Source organism: Aptenodytes patagonicus, chromosome 6 (genome assembly GCF_965638725.1).
Source record: "Aptenodytes patagonicus chromosome 6, bAptPat1.pri.cur, whole genome shotgun sequence".
In the NCBI taxonomy this organism is placed as follows: domain Eukaryota; kingdom Metazoa; phylum Chordata; class Aves; order Sphenisciformes; family Spheniscidae; genus Aptenodytes; species Aptenodytes patagonicus.
Genome location: NC_134954.1, coordinates 54,614,573 through 54,638,491, shown reverse-complemented (window position 1 = coordinate 54,638,491; position 23,919 = coordinate 54,614,573). Strand labels below are relative to the sequence as shown.

The 23,919-nt window shown below is 37.9% G+C and overlaps 1 long non-coding RNA gene across 1 annotated transcript in view; it reads left to right on the top strand.

The window, feature by feature from the left end:
- Positions 1-22,900, top strand: part of LOC143162396 (uncharacterized) — a 31,125-nt gene extending 8,225 nt beyond the window's left edge. The window contains exons 3-4 of the long non-coding RNA XR_012995696.1: positions 14,151-14,385; positions 22,331-22,900. This is a non-coding gene — a long non-coding RNA (uncharacterized LOC143162396). The remainder of the gene's footprint in view (positions 1-14,150; positions 14,386-22,330) is intronic.
- Positions 22,901-23,919: the final 1,019 nt, after the last annotated feature.

Genomic DNA, 23,919 nt, shown 5'->3' with positions numbered 1-23,919 from the left:
CAACTGCTGCATACCACTGACTATCTAGTAGCACAGCACTAGCAGGAAACTCCTGGGTCCAGGAACGAGCCCCTAACAACATGATACTAATGTAAACATTAATATATTCTTATGGTTCAATGAGCAAGAATAATTTTTAAATGATCTTTTAAAATATATTTTAGATATGTATACAAAGAAAAGCATCAGGGTCATATTTATGTCATTTTAGAAACAGTACATCTCTTTTATTACTCCATTTTCTACATTTGGCATGTAAACAGATTGCTGCTCCAATACATTCTCCATCAAGTTGTATTAAATCTAGTTCTGTATTATTTTATAGGTAGCAGTTTGAGGTTTTGAGCTTAAGTCCACTGGGCTAAAAAAGAAAAGCATGAACATATTGTTTATATTTTCTATAGGAATCTACAAAATGTTTATTTTAACATTTACAAAAATAATGATCAAGCTTAGGCCCAAACCATACAGCAACAAACCCTCAGTACTGAGGAAATGTGTATCCCATACAGACATAGTATATTTATCTTCATATTTTTCAGAGTTAGAAACAACACATCTGCTCTTACTACTCTATATTCCATAACATAACGACAAATTTGTACAATATTATTTTCAATGTTCTCTGTACTATGGTACATTTCATAGTGCTATTTGAAAAACTTGAATAAAGTTTTCGGCATACTAAAGAAGCCAGGTGAAATTACGAAGTCTCAATAACCATGTCTCACATGTATGAAAATTAATTAAAAATAAGAAGCTAGTACCATGACAGTCAGGTGAAGATGTACAGTGAAATTCAATTAGACAAATGATCAAATTTGATGAGTCATAAGCAAACCTACATATATTTTCTTGCTATGCTCTTTTTTGTGCACGTGTATATAAAAGAATATGGTTTTTTTTCACAGATATTGAATTTTACTATATAAATTAAGACTTACATTATTAACTACTATATTGTCATTATTCAATGATGCGGCCTTCAGACTGTTACAGTTTCTACAGAAAACAAGTTGGTTTTATCCCTGCTATTTCAATACTACTATTCTGTGATTGTCTGCAAAACAAGAAGCAGACTGTAATACAAATCCAGAAAGTTCTTAGGAAAACAGGTTAATCTAGAAAGCATCTGCTCTAATCAACAATTAAAAATCTAGTATTCTTCCTTCTCCTCTCAAATAATTTCCTGTGTAGATGCTAACAGTACATACACTATTTGTCCACTTATAATGCTAAACATCAATAAGAACTAAAACATTTCTGAATTATTAATTGCTCTGAGACTGAATAAATTAGACCTATGGTACATTTCACCCTTGATACTTCTCGGCAGGAGACTGTGGCAATACAATAGGACTAAGAGGGACAACTCATTTTAAACAAAAGATTTTGCCATGTCCTTCATTTATAATTTGTTTCTTTTTCTATACCTTGTTCATGAAAATCATTTTAAAGACTAAAACAAACACCTATGGAAGACAGACTGAATTTCTGTTCGGTTCTAGGGATTCAACTTCTTATATGCAACTCACCTTGCATGACCTGTATCTTTTCCAAAGTTATTCCAAACTAGCTATTTTCAATTCAATCACCTCCAATTTCAATGTATGAATTTATAGTAATACTCAGAAGATATCTGAAAAATATTATTATTGCAGGAAAGAAAAATGTTTAAAAGGTAGAGGATGCTACAGCTGATCCTAAAAAATAAAATTTCTCTAATATAAGTCCATTTTCAGAATCTGCAACCACTTAGGCAAACTGATCTGCCTCTTTCCTTTATGTCAGAAAAAGTATTCATCAAGTGCAGATCCAGGAAATTCAGTCCTCACAAATAAGCAATCCAATCACTGATGGAAACAGTGAAAACAGAAAATCTGGAATAGAGTCAACACCTCAAATGCAAAACTGTGAAGGTGTTTTATTGTTGGTAACGCAATGAAAAACAATGAAAAACATGATTTACATTGTCAGAAATGTGACATGTACATATTTTTATTCTAGCAAGTATGGTATTTCTGTCATTCACGAGTGACTACTATGACATTTTTCCAGACCACAGAAATACTTCTCAAAATTTCAAGACCCTGCTTCTAGTTAGGTCCGAGTAAGTCATGTAGCCAAGTCCCTGGATAATATTCCTAATTTAAAGCTTCCTCAAATTGTAATTCCTTTTACAATCTAAAGATAAGTTTGTATCCAATTTGCTCCTACACTAGGGCTATTCTTCACTTCAGTAGCCCGTCAGCCACTGGTGCTTCCTACACCAGTATTTACATTTATTTACAGTAAAAATTCTTATCTCTCAAATTTTCATCTGGTGATATGAGTTCAGTGAATCTTTTCTTTGAGTCAAATAAATTATACCAGTCATTGAAACTTATTTTTATATTTTTTGTGTTTATGTTACTTTGTGGGCCAGATTTGCTTTTGTAAATCCTGGTGTTCGGTCTTGCAAGGTTTCATTATCAATGTGTTGAGTTTTTTTCTCCTCAGTTCTCTAGATTCCACCTCCTTCAATTTGCTGCTGTATTTATGTGTCATTAAACCAGTTTCTGTCAAAAGACGACTTTATGTAGTTTCCAACACAAAGCACTGATAGTGTGTGCTGGGTGACCTTTGGTCCAAAACACTTCTCTTTTATGACACCAAAGATGATGACATCAAGTTAATTACATTATGACCTTTACCTTTATAATTTTGGATAATTTTTTCTGTATAAATTCATAGCAAAGACAACCATCAGAGAGCTTTTAAATACTGTTTCTCTCTGTGGATTTAAATGAGCATGCATCTAACTCCTTGTTTTGATGCTTAAAAGATAAATAGAAGAATTAAATATCTCCATGAATACCACATAATAACATACTGTAGTTGCTTAGAGATTAAGCTATGAAACAATACTCTCTATACGTATTTTCAAATAATCACGGTATTTGCACAGTGCTTAGTTTCTTGTATTCATTGGCTGAAAAAGTGTATGAAGGAAGGGCAACCATCATACAGGATAAATTCATTTTCTTCACACAGAGTACTTATTACCCAAAAATTGTATTCAGTTACAAAACTGAATACACCGCTTAAACTCGCTTTAGCTATATGAACTCTTTAGGATGTAACTGCCAGATTCCCCAAACGATAATCCAAAATGTATTTTATCCAGAAATCATATGGACTTGATCTCGTATCATTTAAATCCTGTAAGTTTTTGTACCAAGAGAAGTTAGTGAAAACACAGTGAAAAAGAACTTCTATTCTTGTACAACAGAGAAAATAAAGTTTTAGAAAAGGCAGGTTTAGCAAGATGTTTAAAAGGAAATTGGAAACAGTTCTCCAGGAGGGTGTCTGTTTCCTTAAGCATTCAAATTTAAAGGAAGGAATAAAAATATTTAAAAAAAAGACAAAACTCCAATTTAAAAAAAAAGATTTTTCAGAACTGCTTACTCTGGCCTCACTTACAGAATAAGACCTCAAAGGTACAAGAAAAACAAGAATGGCAATGACAACATTGCAAGTTACTTTTCAGAGTTAGATTTCTCTTACATTACAGATTTGCTGCAGTGATTCCAAGAAGTCAATAAATAACACTTTCAGAAAAGAAGAAAGTTCTACAGTACTTCTAGATTAAATGTTCAGAAGCTCTCTGGCTCAGATTTCACCTTCACTGAATGAATGCCAGCTGAAAAAGAAAAGCACATATCCTTGAAATGAAATTGTGAAGAAAAGAATTGCCACAATAGGCAGAAGTACTGCTTTTAAATGTTCTGCCTACATAAAATCCAGACATTTATGAAATTCTCACAGACTGCAGTCATGGCATCATCACCAGCACATGTGCTCACTTCACATTTTCTTGGATAATGCAATTTTTAAAATAAGTTAAAAAAAAAAAAAAAAAATCTTTTGCTTGAAAAGGATATTTTTCCAGGAATAATCTTTCTTTTTTTGTGAAGTGGAAAGAAGTAAATAAAAATCAGTTGGGTTTTTTTTTTTTTTTCAAATGGGATCCTGACAAAGCTGTGTGGTCCTTAGCAGGAGACTGATCCACAGAATAAGAGCTTAATATTCACATACACATACAAAGAAATCCAGAAATTGCACTATCAGAAATTGGAAAAATGTTTCTTTCAAGTTCACAAGTTGATTTATTATCTGTCAAATGCTACGTTACAACAAACTTAAAACCCAGAATTTGGTCCAAGTTCTTAAGTCAAGAATTCGTATTTGATTTAGCATATATATGAGAACCAAAACTTTTAACATCATATGTAAAACCAATTATGCAGATCCTCCTTGCGTAATGGACCATTTATTGGAAGGCACTCAGCTACTCTGCTTTCTCGCACAGCAGAAGAATAAGCGTAACTGTATACAGCATTATGTTACATGACTAACGTTAAATTAGTTTTATCCAAAGCCACTCGTGACTTCCATTAACATATGAGCGAGATTTAAAAAAACCTCAATTACATTTAAAGTGGTTAAGGTCTCCCAAACAGTCTTTGTTATCAAGAGCCAACATTTACAAAGAAACTACACTTGGAAATTATAAACTTGGAGACAATAAGCAACATTTCTTTTCTAAATTAATGGGAAACTGATAACTTTCACAAGTGAATTTTCTTTGTATTATAAAACCAGGATAATATATTTTAACGTATTAAGTGATGTGCTTGGAGAAGGACATGTTAAATGGAAAGCAGAGGCATTTTTCCATGCATAAAATGCAAACTTCCTGCAAAATAAAATGGGCAGGGAGGCAAGATACATAACATTTGGCCTAACATCTACGTTCTGTTGCGAGAAGACTCATTGCAAAACCACAGCCATGATACTTCTCTATATTAAATATATTCATGGTGACTTCAAAATCCAAGATAGTTTTAAGCTTGTGTGTAAACTGTAGCGTTGTCAGAGATCTTTTTTACTATTGTTTTGTAAAATGAAAACCAAAGGGAAAAAAAACCCCAAACCCACAGCTACTCTACCAGTCCTATGTCCAGCAGTACATTATTGGAGAAAGTTTCAGTTAAATCTCCCAAAAATCAGGGCTGTGAATAAAGGCGATGGACTGAAAACACTGTTTAAGACTGAAATGTTAATGAATAAGTCAGAGGCTCTTCCCAAAAACTGTCTGAAAAAAGCTGAGCATCAGAAATCTCTAGGCATCAGTCAACCTTACAGTAAATTACCACCTTTAACGAAGTCACACAGAGAAGGCCAGTGTTATACTGCAACCAAAGGCAACCAGCCAATCAAACAAAAGAAGTTCTGAAGTATATCCACTTCATTGAGAGCTTTAATTCTGGGGAAGTGTATCTACAAACAATGGCATCGGATTATTTTAAACAGCTTAGACAAAAGGAACATGCATTTCTTCTTGCATATAAAAATTTCTATACATTTCCACAGGTAAGAATTTTCTGGTCTCATAGCAAAAAGCAGCAGTATCCGAAATAACAAATCTCATGATGTCTGCATCCAATTATTATTAGAGAAGAGGTTTATGACTTCCCACTTCAGGATGTTATTTCCCCTGAAACAGGTCACTGCTTTAAATTACCCATATTCTGCTTTTCATCAGAAAGACACAAACAAAATTTCTTGCCTCCAGCAGTTGGAACTTCATATCTATATAATGCAAGCAAGCAAAGAATTAATTACCTTTCTAAACAAATATATGATCTACCTGAAATTTTAAATGACTTGAACTTCTAAAGGAGTCTCTCCTGAGAGAGAACTCAACATTAAGTAAATTTAGGAGGAGGAGTTAAGGTCATACTGCACACCAGGTCAGCAAACATGTTGCAGTGAATGAAAGGAGGTGAGCCTATCTCAACTATCTGCATTCATTCCTTAAACAAAAGGGCATTTTAAGTTAATCCATATGATACGCTAATCTAACTAAAGCCTGGCAAGACCATTACATCAAATATGGTATGAGTTTTCAATAACCTATTTTGTTGATTAACTATTTTTTTCCTTGTTATACAGTGGTACTTATAATGGCCATGTCCCTTTATGATCAAATATATTTTTCCATTAATCATCAAAAATTTATTGGGGTCCACAGAGATGACTAAACCAACAATATAGCTTTTCTTGGTTTTGTTTATAAAAGACACGTTCCTCACATTGTTAGCAATGTATTATCATCGTACTAATATCTACAGAGCTCTGCCCGTGACCCTGGAAGACAATCCAGATTTACTGATTGGTCGTTCTTACCAATCATTAGATAAAAAGACATTACACAGGAGGAGCTGGACATACCAAATAGGAGCAAAATGCCTCAGATAAATTAGTTATTCCATTAAGGGCGCTATTTGAGAAAGAATTCTTGAAAGCGTATGGCTGAGCCTCTGCATTGGTGCCTGGGGGAACCCCCACGTATGACAGAACTGCTATCAGTAGTTACAAGGATACCTTGTAAGGTAAGATGAACCTCTGGTTTTTTGAAGGCAACTCACTGGATTTTGTGAAATTTATCAGTTTTTAGAAAGGAGGATAATTCGTTGAATCAGGCATAACTACAAAAGACACAAAACATTTACTAGAGAAATAACTTATACCAAGCTTTTCATAGAAAGATTAGACAACCCAACAACAACTTCAGATTCGATTCTCTCTCTCATAAAAATAAATAGATAATCCTCCCTTTAAAGATTTTTTTCACTGCAAGTTAAAGAACTTAGGGCTGGGAGGAAGGAAAAACTTGAGAGTTTCTTTCACCTTTTTATAGCTAGGTGCTGGAATTTTCACAGTGAATCCATTGATGATCCAGTAAAATATATCCTCTCAAAGTTCATTTACTATCCAGAGAGACTGCCTCAGCAGCAAATCAAAACTGCTCCACAATTTGTTCAGACCTCATAATTTAGTATTAATGAATTATTAATACGGTGATAAATAAATTACATGCACACAATATTACAAAGTACATAAGCACTGTGCACAGCAAAGAAACTGCACACATCCATGTACATGGGATTTAGTTTGGCTCTTGTAAGCACGGAATCAAAAAGTCATCTGTTAAGCCACGTACATCAGAATGCTCCATGTAAATTACTCAAAGTTTGTACATGATACTCAGACATTGCAGAAACATCTCCAAGTGATTTATTCCAACTCACGCAGGTGTAGTACTTGCTATATATTTTTTAGACTTTATACTGTTACATCATTCAAAGTTTTATCATCATCATTCCGATAACTTTACTGTAAAATTGACTGAAAAATAAAATTATCTTTAATGCCTTACCTCTATCAGCTTAAAGTCAATGTATTGGGATCCCTCTGACTGACTGTACCAACACCGTCTTTACATCAATGAAACTTTCATTAATGCAGAAAGTATTATTGTGAATTATGACCGATTTCATGGAAGTTAGAAGAAAATATTGGATTTGGTTTTTCCACACAGGAAACATGTATGCCAGTCTGAAGTAGAAGATTTAGTTTATTTCAACTGCAGCTAGAGAAGAAAAAAATATGTCAATTTCTGATAACATTTTTGGTATTGTATTTATAATCAGTTATGTAAAATAAGATTACAGAAATCAGAGTAAAAAAATAGTTTGGGAGGCACCTTTGGAAGTCAGATAGTCCAAACTCCATCTCAAAACAAGGCTAAGGTTATCTACCTTCTATCGCCTACACTAAAAACTCAGTAGGTTCAAGGGGTCTGTTCCAGGTTGCTTCCCCACCCCCCTCCACCGGGTCTCTCCAGGATCTCCCAAAGTGCCTTAGCAAATCCTCCACCCACCATATTCCAACCTGCTCCTCATGCAAGTCAAGGCTTCTTTTACCAGCTCTCTTCAGCACCATCTGCCCCTCCAGCTTTCTGGCTTGTGTTCTATCAGGTGGAACTCTAGAATATTTGCTGCAGGTTTTTGCTGGTCTGTTACCAAATTCTCCTTTCTGTTTTTCTGCTTAAGTATTGGGCCATCACTAACACAAGTCACCGCTGTAAAGCAACAGCAATAAATGATGTCAAACCAGCACAGCTCCCAAAAAACTGCAGCTGAAAGCTTCCCTCCTGAACAATGAAAATTAATTAGGAACTGAAAGAGAATGAGCTCTTTATGCTACCCTAAATCAAGGTTTAAAAAACAGAAGACTTTTGTATATTAGGAAAGTCCTCTTTAAAAATAATAATAATTAAAAAAAAAAAAGCACAGAAAATGTGACAAAAACTAACAAGATACAAGTTAATAACATACTGCAGAACCCAAACCTATGTTTCACTGGATTTGAAACAGTAAAAAATAACGTTCTCAAATTCTTAAAACGTACCCTGGTTTTTATCTATCAGAAAGCTCAAAACATTATTGTTTCCTTTAGGCCATAGCAGCAAAGCACATGTCTACCTATAATACAAAATACATTTTCCATGTAATGTAACTGAAAACTGCTAAAATTCTGAAGCAATCTTTAAGTTTATTTGCTGTTATGGATAACATTGTTATTACATAATAAACGTGATGAGATTTTTTATTAGATGTTTCTAATGAATATTTTAAAAATTAGTAATTTTGTTGCACTTTGATTTTCTATGTAGTAAATGCGGAGTTCTGTAAAATGGTCAGAGAGCATAACTGAACAGACGTATCATTTGAAAGATTTTAGAAAGCAAATGTGCTTTGTTAGTGCTTTGTCACGAGCTTTATAGCCTGCAAATACCAATTGCATCAAGTTTTCTCCCCCAAATGTTGGAAAAGAATAAGATATTTTTTTCTTTTTGCAAATAAGAGAATACAGGAGAGAAGGAGGGGGAGAAAAAAGCAACTACCTTCCCCTCCCCGGCAAGTAAATATACATAATGTGAAAACTGGCTACAGAATGTAAGAGACATAAAAGCAAGGAGTACAGCCAGACCTCTTTCAGTTCCTCATTCTGGCCAGACAGGCTCCCTATACCTCACTTAATGGGCTCATTAGTGTAATCTGAGTCTACCTTTTGAGCCTGTCTAATTTCCTAGTGAGGCTCAGCTGCTGTTCTGCAAATGGATACAGGCTGGGGGTGATCGGTAAAACCTGGCTTGGGTTATAGTGATATGGAGCCAAAATTCCCAAATCCATTCTATGTCTTTGCGCAAACACCCTGAAAATGGAAAATTGCATCAGCATACATAATCGCAGAAGATGTATGGCAGGATGTTCTTCTTGAAAAGGTTCACCTGCGAGGTTCAAAAAGGATTTAGCACCTCCACTATATTATTGAATTTTTATCTGTATCAGAAAAAAATCTGTTTACTCATGACATCCATTTAAAAGCCACAGAAGCAGAATAAGCCTGTAAAATTGAGATGACAGTTCAATACCAATTACTCCTTTCAGTTCAACAGCCTAAAATGCAGTGCTGTGTTGCTACAAGAGATTTTGAGGCTGTCAACCACACTGGCAAAGTTCACTGTCTGCTTCCCAATGAACATGAGAGTATGAGAAGGAAAGAGAAAGCTATTGACGCCATGATGGGAAATCACAGGAGATAAAGACCAAAGCAGACGTGTAAGAGAAACTTCATTCTCATGACAAAGCCTTACTAACCTACTTCCAGCTAAAAGTTCTGTCCATAGTAATGAGACATTTTGGAGTGACACTAATGCCACTGTTTATACTACATCCAATCCATAGAAAGAAAGCTTTACTTTCTAAATATTTGAATCAGCACTAAAAAAAACCCCAAAAAATGCAGAACAAATGCAGTTTTTAATGCCATTTTTTAACAAATAAGCAGCAAGAAAATACTAGCATACTTTAAGAGTTTCATATTCAGTTCTTCACAGAGGAGTGCCCTAAGAATAGCTGTGTCCCCTAAGTAAAGCCAGAACACAGGAGCTGGACAGAACTCTATCAATGATACCGGTTTTCCCGACGCCCCGCCTGGAGGCAACCGAGTTATGGGAACAGAACAGTGATTGCCACCAAAACCTGCAGAATCTTGACAACATGGAGTCTTAGAAGGGACTGGAATGAAAGAAAAGCTCGCTTATTTGGCAATCTCAGTTACCCTTTTTCTTTCCCCTCACACACTAAGGTAGTATAAAGTCTGTTTATATAAACTGCACCCCTAAATAAACATGCATGAGTAGATGTATTTATGAAATAAGGAGATACAAGTATTACTAATTTCCTAAGCTTGAAAAGCAGTTCATACGAAAACTGCCAAATAGTGAGAATATTAGACAAACACAGAAGTGCTTGCTAATCTGTTAGTAAAAAGATCTTGTTTTGGCCACAGTTAAAATATTTGAATTTACATTTCAGCCTTAACATGACGTAGGCTTTGAAGTTTCTGGGATTTTGGTAACATCTGAAAAGAACATTATTTGACATGTAGTCCTGGGTGATCTATTTAGATAGTTCATTCCAAGATAAAAATGCAGTTTCTCCAGAAACTGCAACTTGGCCTCAGTTATAATTTACTAATTAATCAATTATATAATTTTTGAAACAGAAAATGAAAGCGCTTCCATAGTGAAACAGGAAAACAGATATTCAAGGATGTATAGGAACATGAATTGACATACAAGAGGCAGGAATTTGCAGCAGACCAAGCCTGGAAACTAATTACCAACTCTGAATTAGCAGGTCTGTAAGCCAAGTAACTTTTTAAAAAGCCTAAAATATAAGACAAAATGGAATACATTTGTATATACATTATTTGTATATATTGTAACATTATTTTTTAGTTCGAATTTAAATCAGTATTTTGAATCAAAACCTATTGAACACAGCCTTTGACTTTATTAAAATTTTACATCAAGTTGGAACTGTTGATTAAACTCAGATTTAGATTATTTCCTCCTCTTTCTACAGTATTTTGCTATTATTGATGATACACATATTAAAAAAAAAAATCACAGTTACATTCAACTCCAGCTTTACTGTCAAAAACCAACATGATCTACAAACAAAAATATAGTAAATATAAGGGAATGAATCCTGTCATCTGCATATTCTGTCCTGACCAATTCAGTTAATACTGCACAGTAATATTAAAGATTCACTTACATTTGCATACATTTCTGTGAGTTTACAAAAACTACTACTTTTTATAAATACCAACACCAATGTAAGATTGTGCCTTCTCTTTGACACTGTAGCTGTGGAATATCCACAGGAATGCCCATCAAGCAAAGGTGCTAGGACAGTATAGACAAATCAAAATGTGTTAGATTCAAAGAAACTCCTCCAGCTGAAGCAGAAAATATATACAGGAAATACATACATTAGCTAAACAGCAACGTAGAAACATGCAGAACGTGGTAACAGATTACAAACAGCATAGCTGTTAGAGTGGACATAATGGAATGAGAGGAAGCATCGATGGCCTTTTTCCTCATGCCAAATTTATCACAAAAAAGAAAAACAGGCACCCTCATCATCATTGTTGTTAACCAAACTATTTCCACTACTATGCCAGTGGCTTAAGTAAAGAGATAGGAAGAATTTCCTTTAGTTTTCCTATGCTTTCTAACAGACCTATTTCACTACAGAATTGCTTTCTATCACAAGTAAAAGACAAAGGGAAAAAAAGATCGTGAAAGAAACTTGGAAAACAGGTTGCTTGAATTTGAAGTGTTAGAAAATGTTATGGTGAGACTAGGATGATAACCATAGGTCTCTTTCACAATCACATAAGCCCTGCATTTCTTACACTCCATCTGTTTTGCTCAGTTTTGTTCAGGGATGTAATTCTTTCTAAAAGAAAATTTTTCCCTATGACCACTGAATCTTTTCTGTAAACAATGTTAATTCACTTAGTCTTTATCAGTCATTTTCAGACATTCATGTGATTGTAAGCCAGAACAATGGATCTCCAAGGCAGCTTTGGCAGTAGTTTTCTCTGGGGCTTGAATCCAAATGTCTTTATATTTTCTGAAGTATTTGTCCTCCCTCACTCCTTTTTCTTCTTGGCTTTCTATTTTACTTGGCTCTACATTGTGAGACAAGTCTGCATTAAAATTTATCTGACAGTACATCCAGTTGGCAAGAATACAACAGGAAACCTTTCTCCACTTGCACAAAACCATATAAACCCCACACCACTGAAGAGTCTAAAGGACAGCTGGAAACACATCTCTCATGTTTTCATTTACTTTTCTTATTTACTCGCTTTTGAAAAATGACTCCTGTTCTAGATTGTGTAAACAACAATTATGGACAACAAAAAATTAACTGGATTAGATTAAGTTACTCTAAAACAAAACCTCAAAGTTAATGCTACCCTTGCACCTGCCGGGGAAATGACGAACAAATAAACAGATATGACAGTATCCTCTAAAAGAAAACAAAATCTGCTGAATGAAAAAGGAAATGCAAATCTGAAGTAGTAATTTAATTTCATAACTATTTTCTTTCCACTGAAAATGTTTTGCCCTCCACATTTAAATTTAGAGTTTCAAAATCAAGGTTGCACTGGCTGGTATCGATTGCCAGCCAACCATAGAAATGTGTCTGTCAATAATACCTTTTCAGAAGTCACAGAACCATCTACTGGCTCGGAATCACCAATTTCCCCTGCCCTGACACAACCCTTCTGAACAATTCCACCTGGCACTCGGTGTGGTTCAACAGTTAGTCAGGTTGGATGGGGATTTGAGCCAACCTGACCCAGTAAAAGATGTCTCTGCCTGTCTATGATGACAGGCCTACCTGCCTGTCCCTGCCTGAAAGATGTCCCTGTCTCCAATATAGAGAGGTAAATACCCTTTTGATCATTACAGGCCCCACCTCACACACATGAAAGCACTTCATGGAGTCCCACTTCTATTAATACAGCATGATCAGCAAAGGAAATATCCCAACTGATCTCCCTGACACTTCTCATTGTTCATTATCAAATCTAGAGCCATTAGGAATACTTCTGGAAATCACACCTGTTAATAATTTACTTTGCAGCACAAAGCACCAGATGAATATGGGCAACCCACAGGCTGATCTTTGAAAATATAGCTAGAGCAACGGTAACTAAAAGTAGTTGTAAGCATATAGGGGACAGACATTCCAATTCTTCCAACTCAGATTTGCAACTGAAAAAGAAGGCTATACCACAATGTGCCTTTAAAAAACTGATGATTTAGAGGAACATAAAACGATATTCCAGGTAAAGGATTACTGGTAAGATGATAGGTAGCTCGTTCCATAATACTGGATCAAATTCATTCTTCATGCAATTTTGTCATTTTAAGAGGGGCTCTGGAATCACCCTAAGGCAAATATGCAATTGAATGAAAAGGTCTCACTATAATATATATATTGTGTACACTATAACGGAGTAAATGTGGAGTAAAACAAGCAATTTGACGGCTTTTTTTGCAACATTTGAAAGAATGAGAAGGACTTGAGAGGCCGTATCTCCTCCCCAACCCCCACATCAAAGCTGAGAGCGCAGAAGGCAAACCGCATATACACAAAAACTCTTGGGTGGATTCAAACATGAAACTTAAAGGAAACTATTAGAAATCATCATAATATGCTGTCTTCATATGAAAATATTCTTAAAATTAAATACTTGTATTATAAACAGCTGTTAAAAACTCATTCATCTGTGAAGATTTCAAATATACACTTCAGAAGGTTCAGCAACATGGCATTTGCCATCATGCATCTTGACATCAAAGTATCGTATTATTGGCTAAAGCTTCCTGTATTGACTACCACTGCTAAACTCATATGCACATTTATAGATTTTGTATGCAGAAGAAAATAAATGGTGTCAAATTCAGAATGAGAAGAGCCAAAACTCAACCCCACGTTTCTTTGCTGCCCTAGTGGATTGAAGACATCTTTTTAGATGGCCATGTAAAAAAACAAAAAAAAACAAAACCAAAACCAGCCAAAAAACAACGAAGTGTAATTTGGTACATGGACTAATCTATTGTTCCTTGATGTAGGCACACAACTTTTCTTAATACCCATGCAGTAGTACATAGCTCCCTAGAAACAAGGTAGTCTTTGCCCTGAAGTGCTACCTTGCTGCAGAAAGCAGCAATTATATTGCACAACTGCAATATAATTAAAACAGAATTGCAAGACATTCACAGAAAACATTTATTAAAAAAGCACTATATAAAGTGCAGCAGTTGGTTTAAAAAAGTAATTTCCTTTTTTTACTTAATTCATCACCATTTTCTTTTCCAGGCAAAAAGAAAGCAGCTGCTTCAGACCAGACCACCAGAGCCACTGTACTTTATCAGCACTGTGGAATGACACTCAGCTTCAAAACATTCCGTGCTCCTTCCTTCCCAGTCATACAGTAGGAATAAATAATTTAATCAAGTAGTCATCAGAAGAGGGGAATAGCCTATTAGTCTGTGCCTGCATTCCTTCCCCCTCACTTCCTTGCATCTCTTAGAACTCCAGACGAGGTGGAAGTGTAAGTCTTTCTTTTTATCTGTGTTTTATAGCTTAGCCAAAAAACAGCTCTATGAGCTTAAGAAAAAAAGAAACTTCTGAGTATCTTCAAATTCATGCACAGTTTTCTAAAATTAAAAGTGAGTAAAGAACCAGTATAAACAGAATGTTACAATTTTTGGAAGAGAACCAGAAAATTTACACTGCATAAGAAACTATAAGAATGGCACTAAAACAATACCACTTTTAGAAAATCAGTTACCAGACTTCTTCAATCCCCAGAATTAAACACTCATCTCCTTCTAAAAGATACCTATGAGCACACATCCCCGTAATGCAAAACCATGAAAAAGGCAGTGGGGTTTTGTGGCTAGCTCATTTGCTGGTAAACACATTTACATTTCTTAAATTACTTAAAAAGTACCAAGCTACTGTCATTTGACACATTCATCCAAAGCTGGGAGGAACGTTGCCCTCAATCAGACCGACCAGGGGCAGACTGTAAACAGAAAACCTTAAAGATTATCCCCATTTATTACTTCCATTTGAGCTGGACTAGAATCCTCGTAAACAACAAATACAAATGGAGTAGCAACTAGTGTCCTTGTCAGACACCCTTGTCCCGCTTCTAGAGTTTTAACATAAATGTTTTAACAATGTAAAAGCTTGAGAAAAAGAAAAAGGTATCAGTACTGGTCTCAAACATACAATACACCTGTGTTTGGCCCTAGAAATCACGGCATTTGCTTAAAAGAATGGAAGTTGCTGCTCTGAGGCTTATAAATGCTTGACGTCATTTGCCTTCTGTTTTGTCTGCCTCTGTGATTCAGTTGCCACACTGTCAACCATTTCTCTAAAAAACAAAAACAGTCATCACTCCCCCAAGAACTACAAATTTACTTATTTACTTTTTTCTTACAGTGAAAGCTAATGGTATGGTATGGAGGTTGTAAATAATAATAATAAAAAACCCACAAAAAAACCAAACCACAAAAAAACCCACAACCCAAAACACAAACCCTAAAAACCACTTTACAATATAAGAAATTGAGATTCATTTCTAGAATAGAGTGACTTTAGTTTCAGTGCAGAACACCCTACTTCTATACCTATGTCCCTCAGCAAGATTATGAGATAATTGTTCAGCATATCCATGCAGTACTATTTAATTTTAAAGTAATTCCTATGATTTGTCACCTTAGAGTTGTCAAATCTTTTTTTTTTTAGATTAATAGAAACACTCTCTCACCTTCTGCATGCCTTTAAATTATTAGGTAATTGTTTGAATCTTGTGGGCCACTGGTCCATTTGGCCCTGTGTCCAACTCAAAGAAATCCACAAAAATTAAAGCATTATGCAGCAGAAAGTGCATAATTCACAACAGTCTAGAAAAGCAGCATTTCTGAAAGGCTCTGGAAAATTTTTGGAATTTTTGGAATTTCCACAAAAAAAGGTGGAAAAGCACAAGGCTACGATAATTTCTGTACTCTCTTTTGACGATACATAAAACTTCTCGGAAAGCAAGTGTCTGAAGACTTCACTGAGAATTATATCAACTTTCTACAGCAGAAAACAAGAGACACTTAGTTTCGTAGTGCCTCACCAAAGTCCATTTCAAGCTTCTGAACTTCTCTGAATTACCATCTCAGATACATTGCTGAACATCTTTCATGAGAACAGTATGTGTCTTATCCCTAAATAGAAAACCACTGTGATTATTTAGAAATAAAATAAACACAGATATTTTTGCTAATAAGTGTAGATCATCACAAATCCAATCTCTATTTACTTAGTGCAGCAAAGCCTCTGGAAGTCGTTATTTTATTCCTTTTCATCATCCATGAAGTAGTACATCATCACTACATGGAAGGAAAAAACTCTGCTTGAATTCAGTGAAAGGACAAAGACGCAGCAAGATGAAAATAAAATATGCCTCTAGGGACTGGGAGACAGAAGGAGAGTGAAGGAAAGAAAGACAAAATAAGTGATCATGGCTATTTGGTGCTCCAGACAAATGGATTCTTCTTTCATTCAATTTATTAAATCTAATTAACAAAATAATCTTTTTTAAGCCACAGAAACTGCTACAAAATATCATTAAATATCATCTCTGAAACATCATTAAGTATTAACCACAAGTATCTACACCCTGAAAGCTTTAAATCACGTCTTCTGACAGTCTTTGTCTTACAAAAAAGAACTGAAAATTGATACATCACTTGAAGGACATACAATAGATTTAAGTCTTTAAGATTATACAGGTAAAAAACCCATAACAATTCTCATTGTTTTTACTTACTTATATATTAGAATCATAGAATCATTAAGGTTGGAAAAGACCTCTAAGATCACCGAGTCTAACCGTCAACCCAACACCACCATGCCCACTAAACCATGTCCCTAAGCACCTCATCTACACGTCTTTTAAATACGTCCAGGGATGGTGACTCAACCACTTCCCTGGGCAGCCTGTTCCAATGGTTAACCACTCTTTCAGTAAAGAAATTTTTATTTATTTTTATTTATTCTTTAAAAGTCCTCCAAGGCATCACTCTAATTCTGAAATATCTTTTCCCACCTAAAACTGAGGGTCATGTTATTAATGAAGTGAATAACTTGAGAGTAAGTTGAGGTCTCTATTTGTAAAAAGAGCTGTATATGCTTTTTAACATGGGAAAATATAGGAAATCCTTCTAAAAAATATATCTGTTAGCCTGCAAACAGAAAAATAAGCTTCCGAGAATTAGGATCTATTATTGAATCCAAATACAAGTCAATTAACATATTTTTCTTAATAAATGTAGTATAAAATACAGAGCTCAAAATTATCTAACACAATGGTCCACTATGTTATGTAGTTACGGCCTTTGAAATCTCATGCGAAGGCTACAGAAGAAATACAGGCTGTGTTGATCAAGAATTTTGAATCCAACAGTGACAGACAGGACTGACTGCAGGCAGAGGTCAAGCAAGCTACTGCCTTATAACTTCTAAGTCAGACCGTGAGATCAACAGAAGTTCAACATAACCCATCACCACCACTGCTCTACACAAAAGCTGGAGTCCAAGTCCCAAGACAGAAGTACTGTAACAGAAAAGGAATTGTATTTTTTTCTTCTCTCCTATCCCAGTAAAAATAGACTACACCATGAAAATCAGTGTCTCCTACCCAATAAGTGGCTCTATTCCTGGACAAGATACCTCTGACTGTGCTGAACCTGAGGTCTCTATTTTAAATAAAGATCTTTCAGATTTTGATGGATTGGTAAGGAAGGCAGTCACCTTCATGACACCAAATATGAAGTTCCTTCATCCCCACTGCTCTTTCTATAGCCATGTTTACCTAAGCAGTGCCTCCACGTATTCACGTATTATTTTCCTCAGTATCACCTCACTGTGACTGTTTTTAGAGCCCCATTCTCTCCTTTCTCTTTCCTCAGTTGGCCTGTACGTATTCAAAGACAACCAACACTGGAAGTACTTCATCTGGTAATTTCAGCTCCTGAATAATGACCCTCCCCTTCCCCCACCAACTATCTAGTTAGGAAAAAAAATAATTTTAAAACACCCTGTGAACCAGATAAATAAACCCAGTAAAACTTGCAGCAAATCGGAATTTTTTTAAACAAAATGCTGCAAAGCCTTTATAAACACATTGTAGCTACACAATATATTGGAACTGCTTTCCTCTGCCTCTGACTGTACCAATTAATCTAGCTATATGTATTAAAAACTCTGAAGGTACTGCATATCTTCAAATCATCGAATTTATTTCAATTCCTTCGAGGTTTTCTGCCTGAATATAAACCTTGCTGTAAGAGAAGCATTCCCAGATAGAATCAGGATGGAGATACGAGAGCTGAGCAAGCACAGAAAAACACACCACTTGCTGGCCAACCACAACCTCAATGCTGAGGAAATGTGCAGCTCCCAGGCAGCAGGTACCAGAGAAGCCACTGATGGATTTAGGGCAATGAAGCACAAGTCCCTACCAGGTGGCAGACCTCCAAAACAAACATTTCCTCACTGGCTGGCCAGCTGCTCAGAAGGCACATTTCTCACTATTATAAAGTGTTTGCGTGCTAGTTGATGAGCCCAGATGGCCAAGAAGTATACACACATTAATTAAGCATTTGGGTACTAGAAACAAAAAGCTCCTTCCTGGCTGCTATCCGATCAAGTATCAAACATTTCCTCTACACATGCAGTTAAACTGCCAGCATGAGAGCTGCACAACTGTGTCTAACCTGGGAAGGCAATCATTGCAGTGGAGGCAGCAGCGTGAGAGTAAGTCAGAAGGGAAGGGTGGAGACACAAGGGTGGCTACCGTAAGAAAGATGAGGTGTGAAACAGTCAAGAATTACTAATGGAAAGAAGAGCAACGCAGGAAATGCAGTAGGAAGGGGAGGATGCAGCCATTATACAATCTATCCACTGATCTAGAAGTTATTCATACACAGTAAAAATATTTGGGCAAAACACTTCTCAGGGATGATGTAAATATTCCAAGACATACATTATACATTCAGGAAATCTGGAGATATATTAATGAACACAGTAGGATTTCAAATTGCATACTTAAGGCACAAAAAAACCCTTGTCAATGACACTGTAGTGAGGTAAATCAGTATCTATAAAAGCATTGTAAAGTTATATGTACCTTAAAATGAGATCAAAGTGGGTTTCAAGATTGTGTTTGCTATTTGGTTATTTTTCCTCCATAATATCTTTCCTCCAGTATTATCTACTCATTTTCATACCAGGATAATCTGCACAGTAAATCATAGCTGTCCAGATACAAAGCCAAACAGTGAGTCAAATGCAAAGGGGTTGCCTAGCTTTTTCCAGGAACTCAGGCAGCAAGACTTGGCGGTATCTGAGGTACCCACAAGACACTCCAAAACTAGAGACAACCTGCCTGCTGCTGCTTTGGGTGCAGCATAAATGGCATCCGATCTCTATATCCTGGCACGTACACTGGGCATAGTACCAGTCCCTATGGCACCCCAGTGCTGCCGGCCCCTGGATGCAAGGAACAGCCGCTAGAGAGTATGTGCTCCAGCCCGTCTGCAGAAGCAGGTAATGCTGCAAGGGCACAGAGGGACACTTTATGTCTCTTGGCTACTCAGGCCACTCTGTCTAGGATATAGGAATTTTAAACAAGAATTTTATGTCTAAAAGTTCAGGATAACATTGGCTAATGATTCTGCAAATGCATCATCGGAGAAAGATACCATTTCAGGCTAAAAGAAAAATAAACTAGATCTACACGTCTATATCTCATCAACAGAATAATAACCCAAGAGAATCAACTAAACGTGTAGATACAGGAGCGACTCCCATTTAGTATCTGTCACAAGTCACAAAAGTGCATATTCTCAAAGAGGCTTGCTGGAGCATTGTTGTTGTTTTCCCTTACTTAACTTGTTGAACAAGAAAATTTCATGGTGTGACTTTCAAAGAAAGAGTTCAATCTTGGTAAAGAACTTCTATGGAAATAACTGTATTAAACTCACCTGCTCACATATGAAACTATATTCAAATTTCTGTTGTGGTTTTTTTCCCCAGAATGCAACAATTGCATGCAAGATGGTTTAACTTTTCTTTTAACTTCTGCTTTGCTACTGAATTTCTACAGTGGATTTCTTCCAAGACTTTAAGAAAACTATTTATACTGAACTTCTTACATCGCATGGGAAAATGCAACTTGTATTTAGAAATGTGACAAAGGGTTTATCTCCTATCTGGAACTCAACTAGTTAACGGTGACAAAAACCTTAACAAGAGGACCGAGACAATTAATGGGAAATCTTCCCTGGTAACAGACCAATGTGGTTTGGACACAAGTGCTTCAACCAGCACAACCACTCAACGTTGAGAATGACTCAACTCTCTCTAAGGAGCATGACATCTGTGATTATTATTGATAAATAAGTCCTTGTCCTGGGCTGAGTTTACAATTTATTTCAACAGGAGGGAAAAATCTTTTTGAAGATTAAATTATACTAGTTTTCTCTCCATGTGTTATGGATTGTGTGCACATATGCAGTCCCAAATGACACGCTGCAGAAGGCATCCAACTTAGTGTCCCTATAAAACATTAAATGAGGACATATGTGCTTAAAGGATTGGATCCAGGGATAGTCTGTTTCCTTGGACTGGAATAAGGTGGAATGTCTTCTGCATGCTATCGCTGCTTATTAGTAATAAGTATGTATTAACAATAAATTAGATTTGCTTATATGAAGAAAAACAAAGTATTTATCTTTTCAGCATTACCTCAAAGCTTCCTCTTTGCCTCAAACAAGAGAAACGAGTTTTAAAATAAAATATTGTAGGCAAAAACTGTCCATATCAAGATCATACTGCTGGTAATAAAACCTTAGATTAACAAAATCTATTTAAAAGCCCGGGAATTTGTTCATGTCTCATGCTATTTATCTGCACTTTGCATTTCTTTTATTGTGTGTAATTTTAAAATCAACAATCTGTTTCACTCATTTCCATTTCTCTCTGTTGAACTTCAGCTGCGAACACTGAATAATGTTTTAAATATGAAAGGGGCAATGCTTGCTTTTGTGTCTCTTAGGAATAATATAAAAGTATCTATCAATGCCTAAGACATGCAAATCTCGTCTTTTCATCAAATCTGTGTTGGTATAAACTTCAGCTAAATACACCTTTTGAAGATCATTTAAAAAACACAGTCTTTTTAAAAATATGTAAGGAAGAAAAAAAAACCCCAAGAGCCTAGATGAAACTATCCTCTTGAATCCCTAACACAGACAGGTGACAGGGATGGAGTGTGGGTGAAGATGACATTAAGCCCCTTGGACTGGCTGATGGCCAGCCTGGCCCTTAGCAAACCTTGCAGCACCCTGTGCACACCTCCGGCCGCCCCGAACCTCGGTGTGCAATGCACACAACAGAGCTCTGCCTTCCCACCCTGACACACCCTTTTCCATCAGGACCAGCCAAGGAGCCGCTGCGTTTCTCATAGAGAGATCAGAGCCAACAAACAGGAGGGATTCTTCCCATTTGCCTGCAACAGCTGCATTTGGCAAACAAGAACGATGCAGCAACTGATCAGATTCTAATAAGAAATGGATTTTCAGGCCACTTAGAAGCTAGAAGACATTTCCCCACACACACACCACACACACACTACTGACATGAAAATGGCTGTGACAGAACTACCTTTCATTCCATACGAAAATTCACACCTTAATAGTGCTGTGGTGCTATGCATCAAACGGTAAACATGTCATTACAGTAATTCATCTTACGAAACACTAAGGGTTTTGGGGGTTTTTGTTGCTAACTCCCACGCATATATTTGCTCTAAAACAAGTTCAACTGGGGAAAAAAAAAAAAAATCAAAATTTTCCCTTCCACTACTTAATTTTGCTTTTTGCATCCCACTCAAACTAGAAGTCTTTTTAATATATTCCAGAAACAATGAGATATTTTGGTAACAAAGAAACACTATGTAGATTGGAGTCCTCAAGTTAAATGGCAAAATCTGAATTTATGTTAGCAGGGAAAAGTGTGCTGAAATTAATTTTCTTGATGAAAAACTTCCCACTGCATGACTTTCCATAAATCAACTTTGTACTTTTGTATGAGGGTTGCTCCCATCATTCATTTTCCTACCAAGATTTTTTTGAGGTTGAAGCAGTACCGCTCATGTGGAAAGCACGAAGTGCACTTTTCTAAGTTACCACTCTTCGTATAAAAGTCACGACAATTTGGATGAGCAAAACAACTTTGCTCTACCCAGAGTACAAGATGGGATGTGAGAAGTTTAGAGTTACGGTAACAAGGCACATAAGAATGATTAATGCACGGGTTTTTATTTTCTACACAAATACCCAGCAGATAAGGCTGCCCGAGACGAGAACATGCTGTTCTTCCCAGCTTTTCCTGTTGCTCTCTTTCCTCTGTGCGCTTCTTCCATCTTTCTACAGGTGTGGTCACCACAGTGTAGCAACCAAGGGGACATGATGGCACAGAGGAAAATCCTCCATCTAGAGCTCACCCTGCTCCATCTCTATGGCTGCAAACTATCTTTCACGGCAAATTAAGAAGAATACATTTCTTTGTTGCCTCACAGATACTAAGTGGGACCTCAGACGTAGCTCGGTGTGAGCTGAATTTTCTTTCCTTGGTGGGTGTACAGGGCAGAATTTAACAAGCTGGAGACTAGGAGAACCTGAGACTTGCCGGTAAAACAGCTCCCCAAATGCTAATGCCAGTTAAAAAAAAAAAAAAAAAAAAAAAAAAACCAGAAAGAAAGGCAAAGGAAAAAAAAGAAGAAGAAAAAGCCAGATGTCACGCTGATGGGGAAGAGAAAAGCACCAGAAAGACAAGGAAATCAACCGAATACACCACCTACTTTTACTCAGTGCTCCAGCCGTCCTCCAGGGCGAGGCCAGGCGCGGAGGGGGCAGAGGGACTCACGAGCGGCAGCTAAGAGCAAAGTCCGGGCAAAACCCCACAAACAAGACGGAGGAAAGGAAATACTCACTTCTCCCATGCCACAGGTAGGTGCTGTCTCCGCGCTGCAGGGCGGCCGCCGCCCAGCCGCTGGCGCCGTCTCCCCCGCTCCCCGTCCCCTCCGCTCCGCGCAGCAGCCACCGCCTCCCGGCAGCCTCGCCCGGCCCCGCCGCCGAAGCGGCCGCGCCCGCCGCCGCCGCAGCGCCCCCTCGCGGAGGCCGCAGGCCGGGCGGGACAGGGCGGGACCGGGCGGGGTCGGAGGGCGCGGCCGGGCCGTGTCGCAGCCCGCCGCAGCGAGCCCGGAGCGGGGAGGGCCGGTGCCCTGGGGCGGGGGCTGCCCGGCCGTGAGCGCGGAGTGGAAGGAGCGCGCCGGGGTCCCCGCGGGAGGGGGGCGCCCGGCGGCGCCGTTGGGGATGCCGCTGCCGGGAGGCGGCCGCATAGAAACTTCCCGGCCTGACGGAGCGTTTCCTCCGGGCAGCCATGCCGCTGCCGTCTGCCCGTGACCGCCGGGACCGCGGCTGCTCCTGGGAGTCCCACGGGGAGCCGGAGCGGGGGGCCGACCGCCGCGGGGCGCTGCGGGAGGGGGCGGCCGCGCCGCCTGTGCCGCAGCGCGCGGGGGCCGACGCCCGGGGCGGGTGGAGACGGCGGCCCGAGGGACGCAGACAGCGGGGCCCCGGGGCGGGGGGTGCGGCCGGGGCGATGGAGGGCGAGGGGCGCGCCTCTCCCGCGCAGCTCTGCTAGCGGAGGGTGCGGGCAGCGCCTCCCCGCCGGCTCACGCTCCTTGTGCGGCGGCGTGTGGTGTGCGGGCATAGGACGCTTCTCTTCCGTTTGCGGGCGTGGGTCGTTCCTTGCAAACGCAAAGCCAAAGTAGTTCTTCGTAGCCGTTCTCTTTTGCTGTTCTTCATTCATGTTCAATGCTAAATGGGTTTCCGGGTGGAAGTCATCCTTGGTGTCCTTGGGCTGTAACATCATACGTTTGCCTAAGGAGCTTTTAGAAATACTTAGGTGTGTTTTTTCTACTGATGGCTAATTGTAATACCTTTTGAAAATCACTTGGAAA